The sequence below is a fragment of the Lissotriton helveticus genome, chromosome 4_1 (genome assembly GCF_964261635.1).
Source record: "Lissotriton helveticus chromosome 4_1, aLisHel1.1, whole genome shotgun sequence".
In the NCBI taxonomy this organism is placed as follows: domain Eukaryota; kingdom Metazoa; phylum Chordata; class Amphibia; order Caudata; family Salamandridae; genus Lissotriton; species Lissotriton helveticus.
In genome coordinates, this window is record NC_136063.1 from 134,460,526 (window position 1) to 134,481,462 (window position 20,937).

The 20,937-nt window shown below is 48.1% G+C and overlaps 1 long non-coding RNA gene across 1 annotated transcript in view; it reads right to left on the reverse strand.

The window, feature by feature from the left end:
- Positions 1 to 2,430: 2,430 nt before the first annotated feature.
- LOC144827062 (uncharacterized) overlaps positions 2,431 to 20,937 on the reverse strand; it is a 44,860-nt gene continuing 26,353 nt past the window's right edge. The window contains exon 4 of the long non-coding RNA XR_013610012.1: positions 2,431 to 2,561. This is a non-coding gene — a long non-coding RNA (uncharacterized LOC144827062). The remainder of the gene's footprint in view (positions 2,562 to 20,937) is intronic.

The window sequence follows — 20,937 nt, forward strand, 5'->3', positions numbered from 1 at the left end:
TTTTTGCTTAAATCAATTATCGCAAGGAAAAGTATGTGTTTTTAAGCTTTTTTAAATATTTATTCCATCCCCCTCTGGATAATATATGTATTATGTGTTTTTCTTTTCTTTTTTAAAGAAATGCTTGTATCTGTAAATGTATGTGCTTTTATGGACATGTTTTTTAACGTTCCGAATAAAGCTTTATGAAATGAAAATGACTCCACTAATGGGCCGCATCTTGGCAGTGACTCATCCAGACCTGGATGCACATCTGAAGGAGCATCAGCAGCAAAGCAGGGGTGGTGAGTATTTGGGGAGGGTGACTTTGTTTGGGAGTGGATGCATGTGTACAGGGCCTGTGGCTGCGGTGCCCCATGTGATGTGCGTGTGTTGCTGTGCTGTGCTGTGTCATGTGAGTGGCTGCTGTGATGTGTGCTAGTATCAGGCATTGGGCCACCCTGGCCTTACTAAGCAGATCCTCCCTGCTGTACTTTCTCAGTGCCAGATGTGTTAGGCTCCACGTGGCCATTCAGCATTGGGATAGTGTGGGGTATCTATTAGGGGGTGAACAGCAGTGTACACTTACTGAGTGTGACTTCATGTATGCCTGCTTTGCATGCACCATGATCGTTGAGGCACACACATCTGCCAACAATGTGCTCCAGAGTAACACATGGTGATTGGTATGGCCCACTTGGCATAGTGGACTGTCATGTCTTAATAGTGTGTGTGTTGTCCCCTCCTGTTCCCTGAAGGTCTGTCAGTGGTAATGAGTGTTGTACTCTCTTCATGTCCCAAGGTGTGGGCAGGCCAAGTTGTGTGTGTGGTACACTTCATCTACGGGCAGGGTGTAGTGCTGTGTGGCATCAACATGGCTCAGTTATGGCAGATATTCAGCGTTACAGGCACTGCTGTGGTCTATGTTGTGTGTTGCTGCAATGTGATTGCAGGGTGTGGTGGTTACCATGTTGATTTTGGACTCTCCTGTATTGCATTGATTGTAATTTGTGTGACCAGATGAAGACACTTACACAACCCTGTATCCCGTTCTCATGCAGATTCGCAAAAGACCACGGAGGAACAGGAGCCAGAAACCCGTGGTGGCGTGAGTAGCACTACAGCTGCACCGGAGGCCAGTGACACAGAGCTCACCAGCGCATCTGAGGGGGACAGGAGGAATCCGTGGCTGAGACACAGAGTACTACATCATCTGATGCCAGCGGTGATGCAGCCATGTTGTCAGGCACATGGGATGGGGAGTCAGCGTCATCATCTACCACACAGCGGCCGGGTGGCCAGCCTCCCATCCACTTCCTCTGGTGCTGCCCGTATCCGTGTCAGTAAGAGGGGTCGAATCACATTCACACCTGGCACCGCTGCCCCTGCACCTGTCACCCCTGCTGCCCTCAGTGCAGAGTCTGTAGAGCTCCTGCGCCAGCTTTGTGTGGGCCAGACCGCCCTGCTCAATGCCTTCAGCGACCATGACAAGAAATTAGGCCAGGTGGTTGCATACATGGAGGGCATACACTCTGACGTGGGTGGGCTACACCGTACAGTCCAGGCGTTGTCATCTGCAGTGACGTCTGCCCTTCAACAGGCACATGCTCCCATTCAACCTCAGGTGCCTTTGTCCACCCTATGAACCAATAGGAGCCAAAGGGGGAAGAAGGGGTTTAAACAGGTCACCCCCCACTCAACCTACTTACACCACAAATAGACCTGCCCCTGTATTATGTAAAGATACCTATCTTCCAAAACAAATTACTAGATACCTACTTAGGATATCGACCAGGGTAGACAACTTTGTACAGTCCCTTATGTATACTACCAGGTCATACTTCATAATGTGTAAAATCTGTATATGTGTAGAACTGTAACAACCGTGAAAACACCTCTCCAATTCAGAAAAAAGTGTGGGGAAGTTGGCAGTGCCTCACGGGAGCAACACCCGGGGGAGGAACAAACAGACTGGTATTCGCCTGTGTCCTCACGTTCTCATCATCAGCTACTGCCAACTTGGAACAAAAAAAGGGAGAAAAAATATAGGGAAGAGCGAAAGATAGTGCAACTAAAGCCAAAAATAACAATTAGTGCCAAAGTGCTAATGACCCAAAAGTGTACCAAACTCTAAACATAGGTTTTGGAAACACCAACCAATTAAAAATAGCTCGGCTGCACTGGCTGTAATATTTTTATTCCTTGCAGTGAGCCCGCTATGTTAAAACCAACATGTTTCATTGCCTATCTAAATTTACCGGCAACTTCATCAGGGTTTGGGTCTGCACCTTATTTTCTCCTTTTATTGTACCTATGGTTACACAGAAACAACACATATACCACATAATTATGTTACTCATCTTAAAAACCTCGACTCACAACACATTCAATGGACACATATATATAGGGATTGGGCATCGTCACAATAGATGTAGATTGGACAAATCTCTGCTGTATATAACCTCTTCGGTATTTACCAGGTAGCTGCTGTTCATACGTGTACCAGCGCCCCCGTAGAAGAAATTAAAACTCCGATGTTCGTTGCTATCTGTATATACACCGGAAAACTGCCTTGGGTCAGTCTGCAACATAAAACAACATACATGGTGAGATTCTCCAATATAATGAACCATAGAGAAGTACTATTTAATCCATGTTCGTTTTAATTGAAGGAACGCAAAAAGGTTTTATATGCCATTCATGCAGTATATCCCTTAGTAGCTGTTGTCAATGTCAATATCTCTATGACTCGAATCGGGGACCCTGTGAGCCAATTTCAATCCTATGCCACAATCAGAAAGCCGCTTACCGGCCCCATTTCATGGGTCTCCCTGTATAGGTCTTAAAAAATACGAGTCAGTAAGTCGGGCATCCGGCATGCGTTTCTCTCTAGTGCAGCGTAACCACGCCTGCACATCGAGACTTACATCCTTTGCCCCCTGAAACTCACGAAAGAGTCCTCCACTTAAACAATTCTCACACTCTTACCTCTCTGTGCAGGTCTATGGCCTCCGCTCAACCCCCTGTGCTCACTGTGCGTGTCCGTCCTGCTATTAAAGTTGTCCGGCACTATCACTGTAATCAGCGTTTCACGTTCCGCCCATTACTGGCGCACGTAGCGTTTTGGAAGGCGTGGCTCTGTCTACAGCGGGGACCATCTAGGAACGTGCAACTATAGCTGTGTATAAACCAGTCAGTATTGCTAATATTAATATATGTTTCCTAAGCACCCCGATGAATCATTAAATATTACAATACATATGGGGGATTTTTATTCAATTATGAATAATCGTATATAAAACTCATTCTTTACATCAGATTAAATTAGGTATGTCGAAGGTACCCCTCCTTTAAGTCTTAATGAAAGGAGTGTCTACAGGAGTATCGGAGGCTAACAATGTAGTCCTGTATCCCGTGATTATCTACTCCTGTCTGCCTGTCTGTCTAAGAATTGCATTCAGTATGCAGACATATTGAGTTGTGGTCTGTCACGTATTCAGAAACTCCCCAGATTTGTATCCATTGTGTCATACCATAGATGATTCTATTTGCATAGATAGATATATTGACATAGCTTCATATCGGGTCCCAAAATGCACATATTTCTTGTTTGTCACCAAGTGTATGGGCTTGATTGGAGATATCCCTAACAGTCTTAAATGGAGGATATCCTATTCATACATCATTCAGTCCTGTTTGATCAATACCCTCCTGAAAAATCCAACGTGCCTCTTTTTTGAGTAACCTATTTTCCATATTGAATTGGTCCCCAACCACTCTTTCTACAACTACCCACCGCAGGTCCCTGGGTTGATGTTTAAGGGTAGAGTCTGTAGAGCTCCTGCGCCAGCTTTGTGTGGGCCAGACCGCCCTGCTCAATGCCTTCAGCGACCATGACAAGAAATTAGGCCAGGTGGTTGCATACATGGAGGGCATACACTCTGACGTGGGTGGGCTACACCATACAGTCCAGGCGTTGTCATCTGCAGTGACCTCTGTCCTTCAACAGGCACATGCTCCCATTCAACCTCAGGTGCCTTTGTCCACCCCCCAGTCAGTGCCCACATCAGATGACAGTGATCAGGGTTCGGCTGTGTCACAGAGACGATACAGCACAAGGAGCACAAAACAGACACAACCCAAACACTCCCGCCCACAGACACCATCCCCACAGAAGAGCTGGGCCACCCCAGAATGCACAGACGAGAGCCAGTCAGGGAAGAGCAAGGCCAGAGAGCAATGAGGCAGACAATCGGCTCCCATGCCGCAGAGGCATCACCAGCAAAAGACTCTCCTGTCACTAAAACTTCACACAGACCTACCCATGCAGTGTCTGTGCCCACTGAGGAGGTGTTGTATTGCAAGGGTACACATCCCCCCACCACATCAACCCCAATTCCGAGCCCAGTGAAGCTGGTGGAGGAGGGCACCGTTAAGACCACCCCTGAGAAAAAGGCAAAAGAGGGCACTGTAAAGACCACCCCTGAGAAAAAGGCAAAGGAGGGCACTGTAAAGACCACCCCTGAGAAAAAGGCAAAGGAGGGCACTGTAAAGACCACCCCGACCACCCCTGAGAAAAAGGCAAAGGAGGGCACTGTAAAGACCACCCCTGATAAAAAGGCAAAGGAGGGCACTGTAAAGACCACCCCTGAGAAAAGGGCAAAGGAGGACACTGTAAAGACCACCCCTGAGAAAAAGGCAAAGGATGGCACTGTAGGGGGTACACCTGGCAAAGAGGGGAAGGTGGTCCAGAGGCGTAGCCAGACAAAGCGTACCGCAGGATCCAGCACATCACCAGAGGTAGTGCCAGTGACTGCACCTGATGTGGGACAGTTGGTGTGTACGCCTGTTGTGTCATCACCACTTCCCATCAACCCCAAGACAGGGAAGGCATTTCATCTTCCCAAAAAGTGGAAGGGCCCCTCAAAGCTCTCCCACCCACACTGTGTCTGAGGTCGCCATGACTCCACCTCCACGTGCCACTATGCCACCTGGTCCACACAGCCCTCCAGCTTGCCAAGCCACTGATAGTCCCACATCACCTGGGGCTCTGTCACCCCACTCAAGTGGGCCTGGTGTCCCCGAAACACAGCCAGGTCCAACTCCGCATGACAGCTAGGAGTGAATGGACATCCCCCTCATACGCCTGTCTCTCATACAGGTGTGCTATTCCTGAACATTGTTTACAACCTGGGTGTGTTGCTGGCCCTGTTGCTCTGCTGTGCTGTACTCCCCCCTGTGCCATGGACACTCGCCCTATTGCTCTGCTGTGTTGTACTCTCACCTGTGCCATGGACACTTGCCCTATTGCTCTGCTGTGTTGTACTTTCACCTGTGCCCTGGCCACTGCCCCTGTTGCTCTGCTGTGCTGTACTCTCACCTGTGCCATGGCTACTCGCCCTATTGCTCTGCTGTGCTGTACTCTCCCTGTGCAGCCTCTCATGTACTTGCTGTGCCACCTGTGCCCTGGACACTGGCCCTGTTGCTCTGCTGTGCTGTACTCTCCCCTGTGCACCCTCTCATGTACTTGCTGTGCCACCTGTGCCCTGGACACTGGCCCTGTTGCTCTGCTTTGCTGTACTCTCACCTGTGCCATGGACACTCGCTCTATTGCTCTGCTGTGTTGTACTCTCAGCTGTGCCATGGACACTGGCCCTGTTGCTCTGCTGTGCTGTACTCTCCCCTGTGCAGCCTCTCATGTACTTGCTGTGCCACCTGTGCCCTGGACACTGGCCCTGTTGCTCTGCTGTGCTGTACTCTCACTTGTGCCATAGCGCCTTACCTTGGCCTGGTCGCCCCCTCCTGCTCCCGCTGACGCCGACTGCCTGCCTGCCTGCCTGAGCGACACCGCCGAGCCGCCCGCACCTTCTTCCCGCCGCTGCCTCCCGGCGGCCCCGCCCACCGCTGCCCATTCGCCGCCCCGCTCCCGCCACCCAGCTGACCCGCCCTCCTGGCGCATTACTTATGATGCCCACTCCCACGCGCAGCGTTGACGCGCAGCGGGCGCCGAAGGTGCGCCAAAGGTAAGCCCGTCTGCGCCCGTCCGCATCTGGACCGCGCCCAGCGCCAGGACCCCTGGCTCCCACCGCCGATGCAAGACTACCCGACTGACCTACGACGCCACCACTCTCAACGCACTCAATGCCGGCCGGAACCCCGCCTGCTGCCGAGCCACCCCGAGACGCACCCACGGACCCTTCACCTGCTGTACCTGCAAGTTCACCTGCCTCCGAACCTGCACCGCACCCGCCAAGTCAAGCACCAGCAGCAACCACCTCAAGTGCATCCTGATCAACACCCGCTCCGTCCACAGACACGCCGTGGAACTCTGGAACCTCGACGCAACATCACCGGACGTCGCCTTCCTCACGGAAACCTGGATGAACGCCTCCTCTGCACCCGACATCGCCATCCCGGACGGGTACAAGATCATCAGGAGGGACCGCGTCAACCAGACCGGAGGAGGCATCGCCATCGTCCACAGAAACACCAACCGCATCACGACCGACTCCATCGACACCTTCGCCGCAGCCGAACATCTCCACTTCCAGATTCACACTGACCCAAAGACGACCCTCAGAGGCACCCTCGTCTACAGACTCCCGGGACCACGCACACAATTCAGCGAAGACATCACGGACTTCATCAGCCCGCACGCCCTCCCCTCCGCTGACTACATCCTCCTTGGAGATCTCAACTTTCATCTGGAGAACAACAAGGACCGCAACACCGCCGCCCTGCTGGACAACCTCGCCAACCTCGGCCTCAAGCAACTGGTCAACACCCCCACCCACTACGCCGGCCACACGCTTGATCCCGTCTTCTCATCCAGCAAGCACATCACCTTCAGCCACTCCACCGGACTCCACTGGACTGACCACAGCTGCGTCCACTTCAGCTTCAGAAGAACCACGACCCACCACCACCCGCTTCAGATTCCCCACAGAAGCTGGAGTAAGATCACCACCGAGCAGCTCACCACCTCTCTCAGCCAGAACCCACCCGCCAGCGCAACGGACCCCAACGAAGCAGCCCGGAACTTCACACAGTGGTTGGCCGCCTGCGCTGACGACCTCGCACCACTGAAGAACCCTCCCAGTAGACCCAGAAGCAAGAAGGCATCCTGGTTCACCGACGAACTCAAGGACTCCAAGAAGACCTGCCGCACCCTCAAGAAAGCCTGGCTCCTCGACCGGACCACCGACAACATGACCGTCCTCAAACATGCCACCCGCAAGCACCACCAGCTTATACGCACCACCAAGAAGAAATCCCTGATGGAACGACTGGACAACAACACCCACGACAGCAAGGAACTCTTCAGCATCGTCAAGGAGTTCTCCAACCCCAGCACCGGCACCAACAACATCACCCCGTCACAAGACCTCTGCGACTCCCTCGCCTCGTTCTTCCACCGCAAGATCGCCGACATCCACAACAGCTTCAGCGCACCATCCATGCACCCCACCGTCGAACCAACGCCCCCCACCACCCCCACCCTCCGCACCTGGACCACGGTGACCACTGAGGACCGCACGATGAACACCATCCACTCCGGATCACCGACCAACCCCTGCCCACACCACGTCTTCAACAAGGCCGACTCCACCATCGCACCCCAACTCCGGAACATCATCAACACCTCTTTCAACACCGCCACCTTCCCGGAGAGCTGGAAGCACGCCGAGCTCAGCGCCCTCCTGAAGAAACCAACAGCGGACCCCACCGACCTCAAAAACTTCCGCCCCATCTCGCTCCTCCCTTTTCCTGCTAAAGTCATCGAGAAGATCGTCAACAGACAGCTGGCCGCCTTCCTCGAGACGAACGGATCCCTCGACCACTCGCAGTCCGGCTTCAGAGCCAACCACAGCACCGAGACCGCCCTCATCGCAGCCACCGACGACATCCGGACCCTGCTCGACAAGGGGGAAACAGTGGCCCTCATCCTCCTGGACCTCTCCGCTGCGTTCGACACTGTCTGCCACCGCACCCTAGTCCAGCGCCTCAGCAACATCGGTATCCAAGAGAAGGCACTGGAGTGGATCACCTCGTTCCTCGCCGGAAGAACACAAAGAGTCCGCCTCCCCCCGTTTCGCTCAGAGGCCACCGAAGTCATCTGCGGCGTTCCGCAAGGATCTTCACTCAGCCCCACCCTCTTCAACGTCTACATGAGACCTCTTGCAGCCATCGCACGCCAGCACAACCTGAACATAATCTCTTACGCCGACGACACCCAGCTGATCCTCTCCCTCACCAGAGACCCCGACACCGCCAGAACCTGCCTACACGAAGGGATGAAAGACGTCGCCGAGTGGATGAAGGACAGCCGCCTGAAACTAAACTCGGACAAGACGGAAGTCCTCATCCTGGGATCTTCGCCCTCCGCCTGGGACGACTCCTGGTGGCCCCCAACCCGGGGCACCGCACCCAAGCCAACCGACCACGCACGCAACCTGGGCTTAATCCTGGACTCCTCCCTCTCGATGACCAGACAAGTCAACGCCGTCTCCTCATCGTGCTTCAACACCCTGCGTATGCTTCGCAAGATCTTCCGCTGGATCCCGACCGAGACCAGGAAGACAGTCACCCAGGCACTCGTCACCAGCCGACTGGACTACGGAAACGCCCTCTACGCCGGAACCACAGCCAAGATACAGAAAAGACTCCAGCGCATCCAGAACGCCTCCGCCCGACTCATCCTGGATGTCCCCCGACGCAGCCACATCTCCAGCCACCTGAGGAACCTGCACTGGCTCCCCGTCAACAAGAGGATCACGTTCCGGCTCCTCACACACGCACACAAGTCTCTCCACGACCTGGGCCCCAAGTACCTCAACGACCGCATGACCTTCTACATGCCCACCCGCCAGCTACGGTCCACCAGCCTCGCCCTCGCCGCCGTACCACGCATCCGAAGAGCCACCGCCGGAGGAAGATCCTTCTCTTACCTGGCTGCCAAGACATGGAACTCCCCATCCACCTTCGGCTGACCCAGGACCATCTCGCCTTCAGGAGACAACTCAAGACCTGGCTGTTCGAGCAGTAGCATACCCCTTCCCCTAAGCACCTTGAGACCCTCCCGGGTGAGTAGTGCACTATACAAATGGTATGATTGATTGATTGATTGATTGATTGCCATGGACACTCGCCCTATTGCTCTGCTGTGTTGTACTCTCACCTGTGCCATGGACACTGGCCCTGTTGCTCTGCTGTGCTGCACTCTCACCTGTGCCATGGACACTCGCCCTATAGCTCTTCCCCTCTTGGTTTCCATGTGTGTGTGCCTACCAATCACTTCATTTGTGTGACTGTGCTTTGTGGTGCAGTTCTTGGGCCAAGAGTGTTGTTCCACTCTAGACATTGCCCCAATGGTTTATGTGTGCTGTTCTTGTGCTATTAGTCATTCAGGATTGGTCATGTGCACTTCAGCTGTGTGTGCTGCCCAGTGCTCTGGTTGGGGTGGCTGGGCTCTTGTATCTCGGAGTGGTGCATGTGTTGTTGTTGTATTGGATGTCTGTGTATTGGCTGTGGTATTCCTTCACTTCCTGTGTGTGCTGTTGTATTTGTGCAGTGCTGGTTTGTGGTGTGTGTGTTGAGGTTGTGTCATTCATGTCTGTGTGTGGCTGTTGTGCTTGTTGTGCACAGACTGCTTGTTGTGCATACAGTGCTGTGTGTATGTGGCCTTGGCATTGCCTGATGTGCATCCCCTGATGTCCTGTGGTGTTTGTTGATTGGGATGTCATGTGCATTTATGCTTGGTTTGATGTGTCAGTGTGGGTCTGTGCAGGTTCACTTCTTTTGTGTGATGTGTGTTATGGTGTGTGTGTTTTGTTCCTGAGTGATGATGATGTGCTCTCCTGTTGTGTCTGTGCTCCCATTGCCTTCCACCAGTTTGGATGACAGGGTATGTCTGTTTCTGTTGGGGTTCAGTGTGTGTTCCGGTAGTGTTTGTGTGTTGTTTTTGTCAGGCATCTATTGGTGCTTTCCTGTGTGTTGTGTTGTGTCTGTGGCTACACCCAGGGTGTGTGTGTGTTTGTGTGTGTATGTGCTGGCAAGTATTGACAGCCTTCAGTGTGTGTGGCACTGGTGTTGTGTGTGTTCCTTGTCAGCCACTCCTTCAGTGGCTGTCTCCCTGGTTGTGTGTTGTGTGGTGCAGGGTCTGTATTGTGCTTGCTTGTTGCAGTGCTTGTTGGTGTGCATGGGGGTGCACAGGATGGACAGCTGGCCAGTGACTTGCTGGTGTGTGTTGATGTGTGGTTGGGGGTGGTGTGTCCCTATGGTGTTTGTGCCCTGCCAATGCCTTGGAGTGGCCCTGCCTTCTGCATTGTGCGCATGAGTTGACCGCGGCGGGGACGTGACAGGGACCGGGACATTGTTGCTGGTTGGCGGTCGGTGTGTGTCCCGGAAGCAGAGGGGTGCCTTGTTGTCAGGTGGGTCATGTGTGGGTGCCCTTGTGGATGTTTTGTAACCCCCAGCAGGGTGTCTGTGTGGTGATTGGACCCTTTGTCGGCCTGTGTGTTGTGTGTTGTATTTCTGTAGTTCCGCGGCGGCCCGCTGACGGTAGTGTTGTAGGAGGTACATCACCGGATGCATTTGGAGGGCTGGGTCCATGGCGTTTATGACCAGGTCTCGGCGATCGCGCTCCGCTGTCGACTTTCCGTCTTTTCTGGTTGTGCTGTGTCTCCGCTGCGGTGCGTCTGCCTGTTTGGGCTATCCTAATTTATGGAGCGGGCGGACGTCATTCCGCACGGCGGAGAGTCTCGATTGGCTCCCACCGCCGTGGTGGCGGGCGCACTTTGATGGCGGTGCGCAGCGCACCGCGGCGGATGGGAAATGACCTATGTTTTGCTATACTAATATGGCGGACGTGATTCCCGCTGGTCGCGGGAGGGGAAAAGCTGTTTTTCCGCCCCGCCGCCACCGCCCAACATCCTAATGGACCCCTTAGTAAGCTGAGAAATCAAAAATAATAAACTGTTTAGCTTACTAAATATTTTTACTTTTTTTAGAAATAAAAATATTTTTTGATTTATTATTTATTGTTTATAGTAAAAAAAACATTTTTTCTGATTTCTAAGGAAAAATACAAACGTGTTACATATTGTCTATTTTAAATATTCATTTAAACAATAAAGCATTTTAATGTTCAAAATATCATTTAAAAAATACGGTATTTAAATAAATGTACTTACAACTAATATCGTTAAAAGATTATCTGTGTTTTCAAATTTGAAGAATCGATTTTCAAGTATGTTGAAAACTGAAATAAGTATTGATTTAAAAAAAAAATTGTTCAAAATTATTCACAATTATGCTATGTATTTATTTGCTATGTCTTATACTTACTTGAATTTTTCTGAGTTGAAGTATTGGTTTTGGCGAGTTTTTGTTGCTCGGTAAACGTAGGTGTGTCAGGAAAATCAGTCTGCTCTCTCTGGTAGTCAGTTAACCACTGGCTTCAAAATGGTGTCTTACTAGTATTTATACATTTTTGTGGGTGTCGCCATAAATTTTGAAAAAAGTACACTTTTAATATGTGTTTTTTTCTGATTCGTTTGATGTGTGAACTTATATTTTAAATTTCATATTTAAAAGTTAGTGTTTTATCGATTCAATTGCGTTTACTCCTCCATTTTGTTTTCAGTGGCTTGGTGTTCGGGTCATGAAAAGTGTAATAGGACTTGTGTTTACCTTTGCTTTTAAAATGGCGGCTATGTTTATGTGTTAGTAATTCTTTTCCGGATTAGTTCAGTTAATATGTTTTGTTTATTTTGTTTTTAAATTATTATATATCAAAAATGATTATTATATAAATTTCAATACTGTTTGTTACTACTGTAATACTTGAGTATTTAATTTAATACCCGAGTATTAATTTTGATAATATGCTCGTTTTTATTAAAATATATGTTCAGTTTATTCCCTCATTTTAATACACTTCCCCACCCAAAACCCCTATTTTCCCTGCATCCCGTCCCAGGAGGTATTTTACAAAATTATTTTAATTTTAATACTCTTTGTAATTAGTGTAATATTCGAGTATTTAATTTAATACCAGAGTATTAATTCGTAAAGATGCTCGTTTAAATTAAAATATATGTTCAGTTTATTACCACATTTTAATACACTTCCCCACCCAAAACCCCTATTTTCCCTGCATCCCGTCCCAGGAGTTATTTTACAAAATTATTTAAAAAAATATAATATTTTTTTCTTGCGTTGTAATGGTAAGCGTTTTATTTATTTTCGTTGTAATGGTACTTTTCAACCTTTAAAATTACTTTGCGTTGTAATGGTATACGTTGTAGAAACTTTCATTGTAATGGTATTTGCGTTGTAAAAAATGCGTTGTAATGGCATGCGTTGTAAAAGCATGCGTTGTAGTGTCATACATTTGTCCAAAACACACTGACACCAGCAACAAGTGGGGGGTAACCATGCTACAAGGATCCTACATTCCTACATTGTTGGAAATGATGGATGTATTTGGCACCTTCTAGTGTACATAAAGACTCGAACACTTGTTAGAAGGAATCTGAACAACTTCCCTGTACATGCATTTGTAATACACAAAAACTATTGAGCACCAGAGAAAAAGGTATGTCTGTTACACAAGTGAGGACCCTTAAAGTCTTGTTAAGCACAAAATCACAATACCCTTTAGGCTTTATTCATGTAGGTTGATTATCAACCCACGGACATAAGCATCCTTCATCACAAAACAGACACAGGTATGCATTATACGCATTCCTGATGCAGGTGTGCCTTAAGGCAATGTGAAGGTATGAGCACAGAAGGGGAGGGTAATCCTGGTGCGGGGATTCTGCTCAGGAACAGAACTATGCCTGGGACCGTAGAACATCGGCATGATGGGACTGAGTCACAATACCACCTCAGCATCTATGAGCTCTAGTTCGACTAGCTATAGTGCCTCACTTGTCCTCCTAATCTTACCAGTGAAACAAGTGAATTAGCACTACAGAACACAACACTCGCGACCATCTCAGGGATCGCGTTAACATGACACACCCTTTTGTTCTCTCACTCGTACTTGTCCACAATAAGATAAACAAGAGACATGAAGGAAGTTTAGAATATTTATTTGAACTACTGTGCTCTAAAATGCAGTATTAGTGTCACAATTAGAAAACAAATGCAGATGCATACCAAAAATACTGTTAGCATGGTTAATAAACCATATACCACCAAAAGCCGTCTTGTTGTAAGATAGGTTAGCCTACCTCCCCAACCCTTTCTACTGAAGCTAAATGATTATATATCAAAGATACTTGGGTTTAGTGGCAGACCGTGTACCGTAGCATACAAAGATGGACATTCTACATCTCAGCTAACAGTCATCTTGCCCCAGGACCTTCACTCATTGAATGTGTTTAAGACTCCTGTGCTAAGTTATATTACGAGATATGTGTACTCATAAACAGCACCTGCATTCTCGTTTTATGTCTAGGTGCTAGTGTCTGACCAGAGAGAATAACAAGGGGCATTGTTGTTTGGCATTGTCTATGGTGCTCAGACTAAATACCAGGAAAAGAACAGAACACGAAAACATTTGCAGGTTCTGTGTGAAAATACTATATCGCACAAAAGCAAACGTATTTATATAGTGACGTGTGCAAAAGGAAATTCGGCCTACAACATTCACAATTAGGCTAACATAGGGAAAACTACAATGGCCCATGCACAAAACACACAACACTCCAAAACATGATTGAAGAATCAGTTAAGTGCTGTTTCTGATTTGTACTGAGGACAAGAGCAATGCCACAGAATCAGTAGCCCCTAGGGGATGTGCCTACCTACTCTGGAGTGAGCCATTAGTCTTAAGGTCAGCCAAAAGAAATGATCAGGCACAACAGGTCATAGGCAATGTCCTACCACATTTAGGAGAATGGTGAATCATGAAAAGTACATAATTGAATTATTTATTTCAATATTTCCATAAAGAACATCTAATTGAAACAAATATTTCATGAGTGAGTTTTAAAATGTGCAAAGTAGGATTGATTTCCCCAAACGAATCCTACATCTCAAATTGTAAAATTGCCTTGTTCCAGTGGGTAGTAGCTGAAAGTATAAATTGACCTTGTTTTTAGCTTGAAATGTTTACTGAGTTCTAACCTAATATGTATCCTATTCTACAATATATATGTAGGAATCGAATAGTCAAACTTTTTTGTGAGTCTGGAGACTTCACTAGCAAAAGTTTCACCCAATACTCATCCAGGGAAGTCCACTCAGTAATAGGTATGGCGTCCTGAGTTGGGGGTCTGCACACAATGAATTAGGTGTTTAAACTGGGCTCATTTTGTGGGGTTGCCCTTTTTATATGGGGTGCGAGAAATAGAATACCAGGAGCTAGAAAATGTGAACCGACAAATGGAACGAGGGCCTTCTTCTGAGGGTACATGTGCATTAATAATTCAGTGGGTGTAACCAAATAGTTTATTGCATAAAATCAGATTAGTAAGATTAATAGGGAAATGCAACTCCTCAATTACTAGACGTGACTGGAGAGTATGACTAGATCCCATACACCTGGCAAATGTACAGCCGTGGTATAATCTCCTGATAACAAATATTTCTGGATTGGCACTTACAAAGAATAATTGTTGTTGAGGTTAACAAAACACAATGGGCCTGATTCACAACGGTGAAGTTAGATTTTAGGTCAGTTTAGAGCAAAAGTCTAACTGTACTACTTTTCGGTATTCACAAAGGTAAGTTACATGTAGTATCTTTTCGTCTGCACTCTGGGTGGAATCTCCACATTCAGGGCGGAGATCATCCCCAAGTGCAGCAATTCTACTCTGGGTGCGGAAATTCAACTCCGGGTGTGGAGATTCCACTCCGGGTGTGGAGTGAAATCTCCACGCTCATTGGTGGTGAGATTCCACCCCGAGTGCAGATATTCTGCCCAAGTGCAGAAACTCAGCCTGAGTGCGAACGTAAAGATACTACTCATAACTTACCTTTGTGAATACCAAAAGTCATAAACTTTTGGGGCCCTATGCATGTAAATGTGTTTTACATGCCTATAAAACGTGACATTTGATCAATCTTCACTATACTTTACACAAAAAAAACTTCAGAACACTCCATTGTGATTCTTCAGCTTGATCAATGAAAATTCACCCATTTGGGAAGGTGGATATTGATCGATGTTTTTTTTTGGGTGAAGTGAAAAAATAGGCATTACATACGAATACATGAGTTATAAAAATAGAAGCTACTCTGCCTTAGAAAACATAGAAAACATAAAAAACTAAAGAAGCAAAAATGGCTTATGACTGCATGAATTGTTCTAATTTTCTCCCTCTATACAAAATGTGATTAGAGGTAATCTTATTGAAACATTTTCGTAGGTCATCTTGCTTCTTTCACTTTTATTGTGAGATTCCAGATTAAAAGAGGGAAAATGAAAGAAATCAGTAGTATATCCCCCTAAAAACCATACTAAAAATGTAAAAATGGTGCACATAGTGTAGCATGTTATTTTAATGAGTGTAACAGGCTTCATTTTTAAAAATAATCCTCCTGGTTTTTGCAAGCAACCGGGGGAATGGGGGTCTCTAGTTGGCAATGGTTGGCACCTTTGTCCAAATAGTGACCCTTCCTTCTAGCTAGGATAAGGGGGATACACTACTGAAATAACCCCTGCTCACCTCAGCTTCGCACGAGCAGTCAGGCTTATCTCAGAGGCAGTGTGTAAAGCATTTGCACATAACCAACAGTAATACAGTGAAAACACTACAAAAGGACACTACATCAGTTTTATAAAAATAACCAATATTTTATCTGTGTAAACAAGACCAAAATTAATAAAAATCTACCAAACAGGGGAGGAGCTACGATAGCAACCAAGATGGCCGCGTGAGTTCCCGGCTCCGCCGACCTCCGTCTCCTGCCAGTAGATCCTGTCATATATCCTGAATTTGTGTCTGAATAATCCTTCTTGTGTCTGAACTGGTCTGGATCGAAACGGTGCAATCCTGAGATTTCTGCCATTCCGGTGGAAAAAGATACGTCGTGTGGCACTTTGCGGCCTACACCAGCTTGAAAGCCGGGGTCTCGAGTACTGGCCCAGCCGGGCTGAAGTTGAACAACATCGGCCGTGGTTGTGTGGCAGGGTCCGGTCAGCTGAGGTGGCAAGTTTTCTTTTGACCCGCTACGGACGGCGATTGGTGTGCTTGATATACATTGGAAGAGGGGTGACGACACATAATTGCAGCAGCGGACCGGGGTTCCTGGCCCGGTGGCCCTGTTTTGGGAGCGGCGGGTGCTCGCCGGGTGGGGTTCTCCGCCTGTGGTAGCTGCGTCCGGACCATCATTGTCACCAACAGAGTGTCCCCCTCTGCAGTCTTCCGTTCCGCATCCACTTGTTTTCCCCTCCGAGGGACGGGGCTCTCCAGAGCCGACACTATGATTGAGACCGAATGCAGTGTTGCGGAAGGAACCTGTAGTGTCCCTTCACTACTAACTGTGTTGGCGGCCATAGGGTCATTCCATGAGTGTATTGATGCACACCTACGCACAATGATAACTTGCTTGACTGGAATTGAGCGGACCGGACCCTGTTCCACTGCGGGAAGCGGAACTACTCGAGATGCCCTTGATGGCCACTTCAACGGGGGACCCAGACCCTGTGCTGTGGGAGGTGTCGGAGCCTTTGAACGGTGTTGCGTTTGAACGGAGAGAACACGAAGTGGTGACTGGATCGTGTGGCCTAAGACTACTGCTGATTATGGATGGACTACCTGCTGCTCCCCTTCCGGAACCCAACGCTGGAAGCTATTGTCGGCCTGGGCCTGCGTTACTCCCCTGTGTGTCTAGGCCGCTAAGATGGCGGTCGCAACAACGCTGTGCATCCGTGAGGGCTAGGGGAGTCTCGGACCCTGGTGGAGTTATCGGCACTCTCTACCCGGTGCTACATCCTGGTTTTGACTCTGTTCCGATCTTTTTATGTTTTGACTATCCTGCTGAAGCGGCTATTCATCCGGAAGGGGTTCGGGTGTCTGCTCGAAGGGGACAAGGTTGAGATTGAGAGACTGATTTTCACATCGAGTCTCGCTGGACACGGGGTTTGCGATGGTACTATCTATGGAAGGCAGGGCGGTATTTGAAGTTTCCCCTGTTACGCCACGAATTTACAGCTTATCACTTTTTTTTTTTTTTATTTACTTCAGGGGATTCTTGGTTCGGGCGGGGGGAGAGGGGGCTGGGGATATGATAGACGATGCCCTCCTCCGTTTCTTCCTTCTTTTAGGGCTTAGTTAGCTGGGGCGACAGGCACGCTGCTAGTGGGTTGGGCTGTAGCCATCTGCAGGGGTGCTGGGTGGGGGGATGGGGTTTTTTGTTTTGTCTTTATTTTATTTCTATGGCCTTCTCTTCTTTTCTTTCTTTCTTCTACGAGATGTGGGTGGATTATCCTGAACTACTCTGTTTCTCATTTTCGGGTGTCATGTGTTCTGGCTATAATCATTCTGATTTTGCGGGTGGACGGGCCCTGAAGGTTTCCGCCTAGCCGGGTTGTGGATTGTTATGTCCTTACTCCTGCTACATACTTGCTAGTGTTGACGTCTCGGTCATCGTTTAATTGATATGTACCTATTTAGTCTATTTGCCTGTTCACCTCCGCAATGTGCTCTGTTATACGGTACCCGATGTATGTACTCACTCTCTTGTTTTTCTTCAAATAATAAAAATATATATAAAAAAAAAAATCCACCAAACAGTTGGGAGAAATATCAATAAGCAAAACAAGACTTGAGTTACAGTTCCTTGAAGTCGATATCTCCATCCAGGGCTATCACGGTGCTGTGAGCAAAAAATACAAACAGTTCTGGATGACTGCGATATCACGGGCCAGCTACGGTGTCGAGAAGACCCGCAAACAGTCCCTTTAGAAATGCAGGGCGTCTGCAACCTCTTGTTGAGCTCCGAAGAGCCGGCATCGGCAGGTCTCGTACTGTAAGCTGGTGCAGGAGTCATCAGGCCCTTGAAGCCACACATGTTGCAGATCAAACTCCTTGTGGTTGAAGTCAGAGCGGCGAAAGGCTTTGGGGCTGCTGTGCAAAGTGCAGCGTGTGGTGCCCTCAGGTCGTGGTGCAGGCAGCAACAGGGTAACGGTCATCCAGTGGCGTGGGTGAGACCAGGGCTGCAGTGCGAAGTGATGCCATGCCCGTCGCAGTGCTGGCAGGTCACAGTGTAAGCAGCAGCGTAATCGGCTGACGAACTGGAGTTGATGGCGCTGCCAGCAGGCCAAGCTGTGGTGCAGGATGGCGGCGGTGTGTTGTGTAACTTACCAGCAGTGCCCTCAAACCACAATACAAGCAGCGGTGTCAATGTAAGCGTGGAGCGACATCATCGGTGATACCAGGGCGGCGGGGTGAAGCAAGGCGGTGCAGAGTGCTGTGCCCACAGGTCGTGGTGCAAGCAGCGGCTCGGTGGCGTCATCAGTGGCTTTGTCAGTGAGACCAGGGTTGAGGTGCGAAGTACGGCTTTGCCCTCTGCGGTGCCTTCAGGACACAGACTCCGCTTCAACATCGTTGACAGCGTCGGATTGCTTTTTCTTCTGTTGCAGCACAAAACACACACTTCCAAGTGCTCGTAGCAGATGAACTTGAAGTCTTTGCTATTCCTGGGACTTCTTAAACAGAGGGCAAGTCGTTGGAGAAACTCACACAAAGAAGTTACAGAAAGTTCAGTTAAGTCCTTTTACTGCCCAAGACAGAAGCAACCATTGCAGCCCAACACAGCAAAGCACACAGCAAAGTGGTAGTTTCTCCTCACAGTTTCTCCAGGTTTTCCTCTTAGCAGTTGTTTTGGTACCAAAAGAATTCTAAAGTGCTGGGGTCAGGGCCCCAATATTTATACTCCATTTCTCTTTGTTCTCTTGGGCAGAAAGTGTCTGTGCTTAGGACAAACCAATTTGGCCCTCTATGGCCCAGCTTCTCAGCAGGAGGTAGAGACAGCATTCTGCACAGCAGACCAGGCCCATTCAGGTGCCAAAACAATCTCCTCCCACTACTCTAAATGTAGCCCAGGTCTATTCAGCCCAGCCCTGACTCTTCCAGCAAAGACCGGACACACCTCAACCCACCCCAAGTAGCTGTCTGAAGAGAATGCACATCCCCAGTCCCTATCACTCCAGAGCCAGCCAGTCAATCCACAACCCAGCAGAGGTACACAGAATGGCTAAGCAAGAAAATACCAACTTTATAAAAGTAGTATTTTCAAACAACCAATATAAAAATATTCTTTACTAAAACATGCATTTTTATATTCTGAGTTTAGGCATTCTAAACTCGATCTTCCTATCTAGTCGCAATGGGAAGGTATATTTATAAGATGTTATAATCAAACACCCATTCTATCCTATGGGGCAGATAGCCTTTCAATAGGGAAAAACGAAATACACTGTACACATGTCACATACACCAGGACATGTTCTACCTTTCACATACACTGCACCTTGCCCCTAGGGGAACTTTGAGCCTACCTTACGGCTAACTTACATGCAATAAGAGGGAAGGTTAGGGCTTGGCAAGTGGGTGCACTTGCCAAGTCGACATGGCAGTAAAAACTGCAGGAGACACTGCAGTGGCAGGTCTGAGAAACCTTTGGAAGACTGCTCGTGTTGGTGGCACAATCAGTGCTGCAGGCTCACTAGTAGCATTTGATTTACAAGCCCTGGCACTCTCAGTGCACTTTACTAGAGACTTACCAGTAAATCAAATATGCCAATCATGAAAACACCAATCCATATTTCTAATTTACAATAGGAGCACTTGCACTTTAACACTGAACAGCAGTTAGAAAGGGCGCAGAGACACTAAACCAGCAAAAACAGAGTCAAAACCGGGAGGTCGGAAAGCGAGAAAACAGGGGAAACACGCCAAATAATGCCAGGTCTAGGAGCATCAAGAGGGAAAGCTGATGTGGCATAATGCAGAATTCTGTGTTTTGCAGCTCTAATATGCGAATAGGCAGGCAGGCCCACATGTGGATGATCTCTACTAGGCTTGTGAGAGGCATGGGATAAAAATTACAAAGTGAAGGGTCTTCACCTCCAACCCATCATGGGCCTGCGTATGACCAAAGAGGTTAAAAATCCTCCCATTTTAAAGGTTGAGCTGCAATGCACAATCCTCCCCTGTGCCAAATATCCATGAAATGTTGTGTTGGTCCCACTGCTCCTAGTCATGCCATTGGATGTATGACGTTACAACGCACACTTTTACAAGGCATACCTTTACAACGCATTTTTTACACTGCAACATCCATTACAACGCACACCATTACAATGCATACCATTACGACGAATTCTTAAAAAATACCTTTACAACGCATTCCACTACAACGCATACTACATTTACAACGCATACCATTACAACGCATTATTTTACATTGCATATAAGGTAAGTGTTGGATAGTGTAGGGGTTAAAATTACTATTCTAACTCCAGGGGGTGCAACAGTAGGGAAAGTTTTGGATAGTGTAGGGGTTAAAATTACTATTCTAACTCCAGGGGGTGCAACAGTAGGGTAAGTGTTGGATGGTAAGTTTTGCGTTGTAATGGTATGCGTTGTAATGACTGCGTTGTAATGGTATGCGTTGTAGGTGTGCGTTGTAGTGTCATGCGTTGTAAATGTATGCGTTGTAATGGATGTTGCATTGTAAAAGTTTCGTTGTAATGGTAGTGCGTTGTAAAAGTTGCGTTGTAAACGTTGTATACCCATGCCATTTAGCCTCTACCCTTGTTGCAGAAATTAGGAAAGTAAACAATTCTTCTTGTGGTTTTCATAATTCTGATAGGACTGGTAAATTCTGCTATGAACCTAGGACCTAAGAAGCTAGCCATAAAAAGGGTCATAATCAAGGACCATACTCCACACAAAGCTCTATGAACTAATACAGACCAATCACATCTTTTAGAAT